Below are 8,085 nucleotides of genomic sequence, written 5' to 3' on the forward strand. Positions count from 1 at the left end.
CATACCCTAATTCACCTCTCCCTTTCTCTCTCATTCCCTCTCTCCTCTCTCTCTCTCTCTCTCTCTCTCATTCCTCTCTCTCTCTCTCTCTCTCTCATTCCCTTGTCCTCTCTCTCTCTCTCCATCCCTCTCCCTCTCTCTCATTCCCTTGTCCTCTCTCTCTCTCTCTCTCTCATTCCCTTGTCCTCTCTCTCTCTCTCTCTCTCTCTCTCTCTCTCTCTCTCTCTCTCTCTCTCTCTTTCTCAGTAGATGGAGAGCAAGTGTCGGCGGTGTGAGGGTCACTCTGTAGCGGGGGCAGTATTATGTAGCAGAGGAGGTGGCAGGAGGCAGGAGGGACGAGTATTTGGCACTTTGGGCATCAGGCAGGGACTTCCTGTAGCCTCTGTCTCTGCGTGCTGGAGCTGCCAGCCTTTCCCCATCTTCTGGATCCCATGTCACTGAAGCACAGACTTCCCGCCCATCTGTCAGCTCATCATCGCCTTGGAAACAGTGTTATTACCCATTTCAGCATGGCTACCATCAGGGTCAGACAGGTCAAGCACTGACCCAGTGTGGCAGTGCCTGGGGCTCTGGGTGAATGTGTTCTTGGCTCAGCTGCTGTGTGTGTGTGTGTTTGTGTGTGTGTGTAGCTACGTCAGTTGCAGTTTATTCTCATCTGATGATGAGACTGATTGTCTTAACTGGGTGTGTGGGTATGTGTGTGTGCATGCTCATGGTGTCCCTTTGGGCAAGGCATTGGTGCAGAAGACATTTGTGTGCTCGCTGCTGTCTGCTTCTCACCTTCTAAAGAACGTGTGAAAGGGACGATGGAGAACAAGACAGACCAGGGCAGAGGAGATGGACAGAGCTCGTGGATGTCCTGAGACAGCTGCACTATGGAACTGACCGATATAGTCCACCTGGAAACTCACCAGTATTACACCAGCACAATATTTAAAGAGTCCTCAAGCCAAAATTAACCTGTAAAGATTTGAGTCTTTTTTACCATTCAAATGCCATCATCAGTGTTCAGGGTTTTTACTTTGTGAAAAAAAATATTATATTTTAAGTCTTGTTTTTAGGCAAAGACGATTCAAAAATATTGCACATCTTTGCTGACATTTTTGTAAAATTTTAACTTCAAGTTTTAAGACTATGAAATGTGGACTAATGTCTAAGTGTGTGTATTATTATTGATAGCGTGCGTGTATGTGTGTGTGTGTCGCCAAGATGGTAGGTTTCTGTCTGTTTTTAATTCCTTCTTATTTTCCTGTTTATCCCACAACAGACTTTTATGTCTTTCACAAAGACAAGCCCAGTGTTCTTTATCCCTGTGTATATATATGAAGACAGGGTCCATATTTGTAAATAGTCACTTTATTTTTGTCAGAGATTATAGATGTAAAATCTGGTCATGCTAAATATTCCAGAGTCCTGGGACAAAATAAATGCTATAGCCAAACTGTGTTGTGTTGTCTGTATGGCTTTGTGTGCATTTGTAATAACTAGTGCAGTGCCCGTTCAAACATGCCCAATTACATGCCCGCAGGTAGGCCTGCTTTAAAAATATAATGATAGGGAAACATATCATTCCAGCTAAGAATTGAATAATGAATACTGAATATTATATTAAATGTGCAGTGAGCAGAATTTAAGCATTGCTGCATGTGACATGTTTTACAAATGTAAAATGTAAAATGACAAGCCTAACAGCTGTTGTGAGTCAAGTCTAGATGTTTAGCCTGTTGAATAATTTCATGATGGAGAAGACAAAGCATTTTGTGGAATAATGCATCATCATACAAAATTTGCAACGATGTGACTTAAAACCAGTGGCTACAGTAGAGTTGCGAAAGCCAATGTGTGCTTCTTTTACTGATATATTTAAACATTACTTTTGCATTTCTCGTCCAAACAACGTCAAACTTGGCACTGCACTCACTCATGCCCGTAGACACCTGCCAAGGTGAATAACAGACAAACTGACAGACAGACAGACATTCCTGTCATTAATAGATTGTGGTGCCACCTCTGCCCTGTTGGTGTGTAATAATGAAAGACACCCAAAGGTGGTGCTGTTGTACAGTCCAATCTGTTGTGATTTGCCCCCACCTTCCCTCATCGGCAGTGTTATGGCCCACTGACTGTGTTTCTGTGTGGGTGCACCTATAGGCCTATTGATGTGTAATATTTACATTTTCTCAGTACCTCCTTCATCTTAAATGAAACAGACGACATCTGTGTGCTCCTAGTCAGTCACACGTCCTGGTCCATCCTAAACCCTCCACCACCTCCAAAGGGCTCTCACGGTCAACAACAATACATGCATTTGCGCACAGCGTCCCATAAGAAGTGAAGTTACACCCATACGAGGACAACTCCTACCCACCATGAATCATGTCTTAACTGGCATAGATAAATGTCATAGGCCATAATGTGTTTGTTTGTGTGGAGTATTCTATTTGTATGCATGTGTGTTTGTGGAGGAGATGCTGTAATTGTGCAATGTGTAAGTGTGAGGTTGTACGTCAGGTCACATAAGCTGTTCCTCTTGATGTTGAACACTGAAATGTACTGAGTTTAATGCCTCTGTAATATTTATAACCAGCTATTGCACTCCCTCAGTGTGTGTGTGCGTGTGCGTGTGTGTGTGCGTGTATTGTGGCATAGAAGAGGTGAGAGGAAAAGGTAGAAGCAGCAGAGGATAAGGGTGGAGAGGGTAAGGGTGGAGAGGGTAAGGGTGGGTGGAGAGGGTAAGGGTGGAGAAATAAAAGGTGGAGAGGGTAGGTGGAGAGGATAAGGGGGAGGAGGGTGGAGGAGGATAAGGGGTGGAGGGTGGAGAGGAGAGGGTGGAGAGGATAAGGGTGGAGAGGAGAGGTAGGGTGGAGAGGATAAGGGTGGAGAGGATAAGGGTGGAGAGGGTAAGGGTGGAGAGGATAAGGGTGGAGAGGAGAGGATAAGGGTGTAGAGGGTAAGGGTGGAGAGGATAAGGGTGGAGAGGGTAAGGGTGGAGAGGAGAGGGTAAGGGTGGAGAGGGGTGGAGAGGATAAGGGTGGAGAGGGTAAGGGTGGAGAGGATAAGGGTGGAGAGGGTGGAGAGGATAAGGGTGAGTGGAGAGGATAAGGGTGGGGAGGATAAGGGTGGAGAGGATTAGGGAGGAGAGGGATGGATGTGGGGAGTACTGAGGGGATCTGCTCTCTATGTTCCCATGGTAACAAGTGCTGAAGTAAGTATGCTAAAAGGTTTTGTCTGAATTCTCCTGAGTTGGCATCATCTGCCGTGCACATCTGTGTGTGTGTGTGGGGGGGTGAATGGGTTTGTATCCATCAGTGTGTGTGCTGGACAGTGGGTTTCAGTATTGGCTCTGTGTGTGTGTGTGTGTGTGTGTGAAATTTATGGGGGCAGCTATGGCCCACTGGTTAGCACTCTGGACTTGTAACCGGAGGGTTGCCGGTTCGAGCCCCGACCAGTGGGCCGCGGCTGAAGTGCCCTTGAGCAAGGCACTTAACCCCTCACTCCCCGAGCGCCGCCGTTGTAGCAGGCAGCTCACTGCGCCGGTATTAGTGTGTGCTTCACCTCACTGTGTGTACACTGTGTGCTGTTTGTGTTTCACTAATTCACCGATTGGGATAAATGCAGAGACCAAATTTCCCTCACGGGATCAAAAAAGTATATATACTATACTTAAATTGCATCCATGTCTGTCTGTGTACAACTCTCAGTGATTGGCAGCTCTACCAGTGTCTTTCTGTCCTAATAATCATCATGATAATTATATAGTAGCTAAACTCATATTTACATTTCACAGTTTGTTTTGTTCAACTGCCAATTACCATGCCATTCAGTTTGCACTCTGCACACACACACGCAAATACAAATATACCCCTCCCCCCAAACACACACACACACGCTACACACACACACGCTACACACTGTCTACTTCATTCAATTAACAGTATCTCCATTTGAGCACAATTTAATCTCTAACTTACAACCCAATGTATACATGCAAATCCAAAAACACAAGTCTGCAAGGAGAACATTCTCATCATTCTCATTCAGTCATTTTATTCTTTCGTCATCTCTCTCTCTCTCTTCCTCTCACTCTCTCTTTCTCTCTCCCCCTCTCTCAATTCAATTCAGTGTGCTTTATTGGCATGACTGCCATTTTTTAAAATAATATAATAATAATAATAATAATAATAAAAATAACAACATTATTAATAATAACAATATTAATAATAATAATATATGATTAATAAATAATAGCAATAATGAAAGAAACAAAAACGATTAAAGAAAAACTAAAGTATAAAAAAGAAGTAACAAACATAAAGAGTGAGATGGCCTCACTGGTGATACATATGAGTATTTTGCTGCAGCTAGTGCAGTTTCTTTAACTTCCCCTAACATGATTTTTAGTTTTCCTTCATTAGTTTGTTCTGTGAGCTCTAGGCAAATATTGCCTGCTTTTGTGTTGAGTTAACATCTGAGGTCTTTTGTGTTGAGTTAACATCTGAGGTCTTTCTAATGACTGCACTCAGTCAGGAGATGCAGCTCGGTTACGACTGCACTGTGGCTACAGTGAGGGCACAGCAGGTCTGTCTTTCACGGTCTATGGCCGGGTTGTTCTCACTGAGTCTGTACGTTGTCAAAGCCTTTGTGAGCTTTTTGTCTTTTAATAGTAAGATATGGGGCTAATTTGTATTCATGGTTAAGGGCCGAATTGCATTCGAGTTTATGTTGAGTTTTGGTGACTTAGACTTGTAATATATTTTTCTTTCTCAGAGTATATCATTTTATTAGGGTGGATTTTCTCTGCTAATTGAATTGTGTCTTGGTGGTTTTTTACTTCTGTCAGATTAGTAGGTGTGATATTAGTCAATTGTACATTATATGTTGGCTGAGAGGACTCATCTCTGTTTGTCTCCTGGCTTTTAAGAGCTTTATGATGTAGTGAACTGGGATCACTTGTTTCAAGATGTGCTTCCAAAATGTAGAGCCTCTCCTTTTTATAGTTATAATAAGAGGAGTGCTATCCCAGTTCTACCCTGCATCCATTGTGTGGTGTGTAACTTAAGAATGTTTCTGCTAAAGACTGTATGCAAGGCTTCAGTTGGCTGTTTCTCCCATTTTGAGAATTGGTCATTTGTAAGCGGGCCCCATACTTCACTATGTAAAGGGCAATTGGTTCAATTACTGATTGACATATTTTAACCCAAATTCTGGGTTTGTCCTTGAATTGATTTCTTAATGCAATAAAATGTTCCTTAAAGGGACACCAGGCAACGTTTTCGTGTTTATTAATCATCTTCGTAAGTCGGTATATGGTTAAATGACTCATTACGGGGCGAATGAAGGCTCTCTCGCCCGCCCCTACTGCCTGTAGGAAGAATATCCCACTTGCAAGTTCGGTGTATCCTACCCGCCGACCGAAGCAGGATCAGTTTACAGGCAGGCTAACAAGCGCTAGAGATTGTTGCAAGCGTGTGTATAATGGCAGAGCGTGAAGAAGCAGCGAAAACCCTTGGACGGAAGGCGCGAAAGGAAAAGAGCTTCAGACCGGCGGGGGAGTTTAAGTAGAGAAAAGCATCAGGCTTGCCTGGTGTCCCTTTAACAGCTAAATTTACCTATATAACTCATAGTGATGTCAAGATATAATATTGTGTTTGATCAATCCTAAAATCTCTATCTCTCTCTCTCTCTGTATTAATGTGCTCTCTGTTTTTGTAAGTATTTTTGTGAATTTATATTTCTTTTCTACACACAAAATACTTGTTATATCTAGCCAGGTCATCCTCCAACATCCATACATCCCTAACCCATGAATGATAACACTGATCTTCTTTTAAGGACAAATATGTGTGTGTGAAAGAGAGGCAGATAGACATCTCAAAGGATGTAAATAGCATTAAACATTAACTAGCACAATAGTACACGCACAGACAACCTCATGGATAGTGCTTTAAAGGGACACCAGGCAAGCCTGATGCTTTTTCTCTACGAAACTCCCCCTCGCTCGGTCTGAAGCTCTTTTCCTTTTCTTTACATCTTCCGTCAAGGGTTTTCGCTGCTTCTTCGCCGGCTCTGCCATTATACACACGCTTGCAACAATGGCTAGCGTTTAGTTAGCCTGCCTCTGTGCTGTAAACTGATCCTGCCGGTTGGCGGTAGGATTCACCGAACTTGCAAGTGGGATATTCTTCTTACAGGCAGTAGGGGCGGGCGAGAGAGCCTTCATTCGCCCCGTAATGAGTCATTTAACCATATACCGACTTACGAAAATGAATAACACAAAAACGTTGCCTGGTGTCCGTTTAACTCTCTGCATGGCCATGCAGACAAAACAATGGGACTAAGCCATTGCCTTTCCAAACATGACCCTCTGTAGAGATTGATGTAGATGTTTCTTGCTCCCTGAAACAAGCTATTGTATTGTGTATGGGATAGTAGGCATATGTGTATTGTGTATGGGATAGTAGGCATATGTGTGCACCTTGTCATGACTCCTCCCTCTGTACTTTTTTGTTAGTTTGAACCGTATACAAAACAGGAAACTCTTATCTTAGTGTCTCATAAATACACAATGTGACACTAACTTCAAACACACACACACACACACTAGCACAAGCTGAAGCCAACCTAACTGTTTGGGCAGAATTCCCTGTTCATCCTCAGATCTCCATGCTTGAACAGATCTGGCAGCATCTTTTGTCCTTGTCTCTGTAGAGCTTGCTGGCAAGAATGAAATGCTGCGGGTGAGCACGCACCAAAGCAGAGGGCTACAGATGACATTGACGTCATGTGCGCTCACTTGCCTGCACTGTGGCCACAAACACAATGCTTAATACCGGTGTTAGTGCAATACTGCTCTTTATGACACATTCAGGCTTCTTTGTGAAGAATGGGCTGGACTAAATTCCCAATAACACAGGCTCTCTAGTGCTGTCCCTTGCCACCCCCCCTCCTCCAGCACCCAGCTGGACACGCTGGCCCCTTATCTCTGCCTCTCTCCACCACCAGCCCCCCTCCTCCAGCACCCAGCTGGACACGCTGGCCCCTTATCTCTGCCTCTCTCCACCACCAGCCCACCTCTTTCATCTCACACAACACACATGTTAACCTGGCACCTACACCATGTCAATCGTCTGTGCATCCTGATCATCACCTCCAATGATTTTGTGTTTGTGTGTGTGTGTGTGTGTGTGTGTGTGTGTGTGTTTTTTGTTCATTTGCATGCATGTGTATATAGGCATCTTTTTATAATATATGCACATTCAAAATGGAGCGCTCTCTTGCTTGTATACATTTGCAAAGGCATGTGTCCATATTTGCTCTGTGGGCTGCAGGTGCGGTGGTGTGAAGTAGGGTCCTCAGTGTTTGGTGTGGAGCTCAGGGAGAGTGGACAGCCAGGGAGAGTGGCCAGCCAGGGAGAGCAGGTAATTACTCAACAAAACCTCTCGTTTAATCTTCACCAAACACATTAGTGGCATCAGAGGCATGCGCCAATGAGCAAACAATGAAGCCTTCAAGAAGAACAATTGCTCTCATTAAGTGAGCCTGTGTGCTTGCAGGTCTGTGTGTGTGTGTGTGTGTTTGCAGGCCTGTATGTGTGTGTGTGTGTGTGTGTGTGTGTGTGTGTGTGTCTGCAGGCCTGTGTGTGTGGGTGTGTGAGTTTCGATAAAGGTGATGGAGAGAACAAGGTGTGATTTAGGAAATAAAAGATCATTAAGACCAGCAGCAGAGAAGGACATGGACACACGGACACACGGCCCATTCCCTTGTGCTTGTGCTGGTGCTTGTGCTGGTGCTTGTGCTTGTGCTTGTGCTTGTGCTGGTGCTTGTGCTTGTGCTTGTGCTTGTGCTTGTGCTTGTGCTTGTACTTGTGCTTGTGCGCATGTCCAGGACTTTCTTCTTGGCTATAGATAAGGCACAGGAAGCATTCAGTGCAGCACAGGCTGCCCCCCCTCCCTTCCTCCCTCTGTCCCTGCTTTTATTATGCCTCATTGGGTGCACATCATCTAACTAACATGTGGAGAGTGGGTAGTATAATTGTGTGTATGTGTGTGTCTGTGGGGGTGGAGGGAGGATCCATGTGGTTGCTGT

The sequence above is a fragment of the Alosa alosa genome, chromosome 1, assembly GCF_017589495.1.
Source record: "Alosa alosa isolate M-15738 ecotype Scorff River chromosome 1, AALO_Geno_1.1, whole genome shotgun sequence".
Taxonomy (NCBI): domain Eukaryota; kingdom Metazoa; phylum Chordata; class Actinopteri; order Clupeiformes; family Clupeidae; genus Alosa; species Alosa alosa.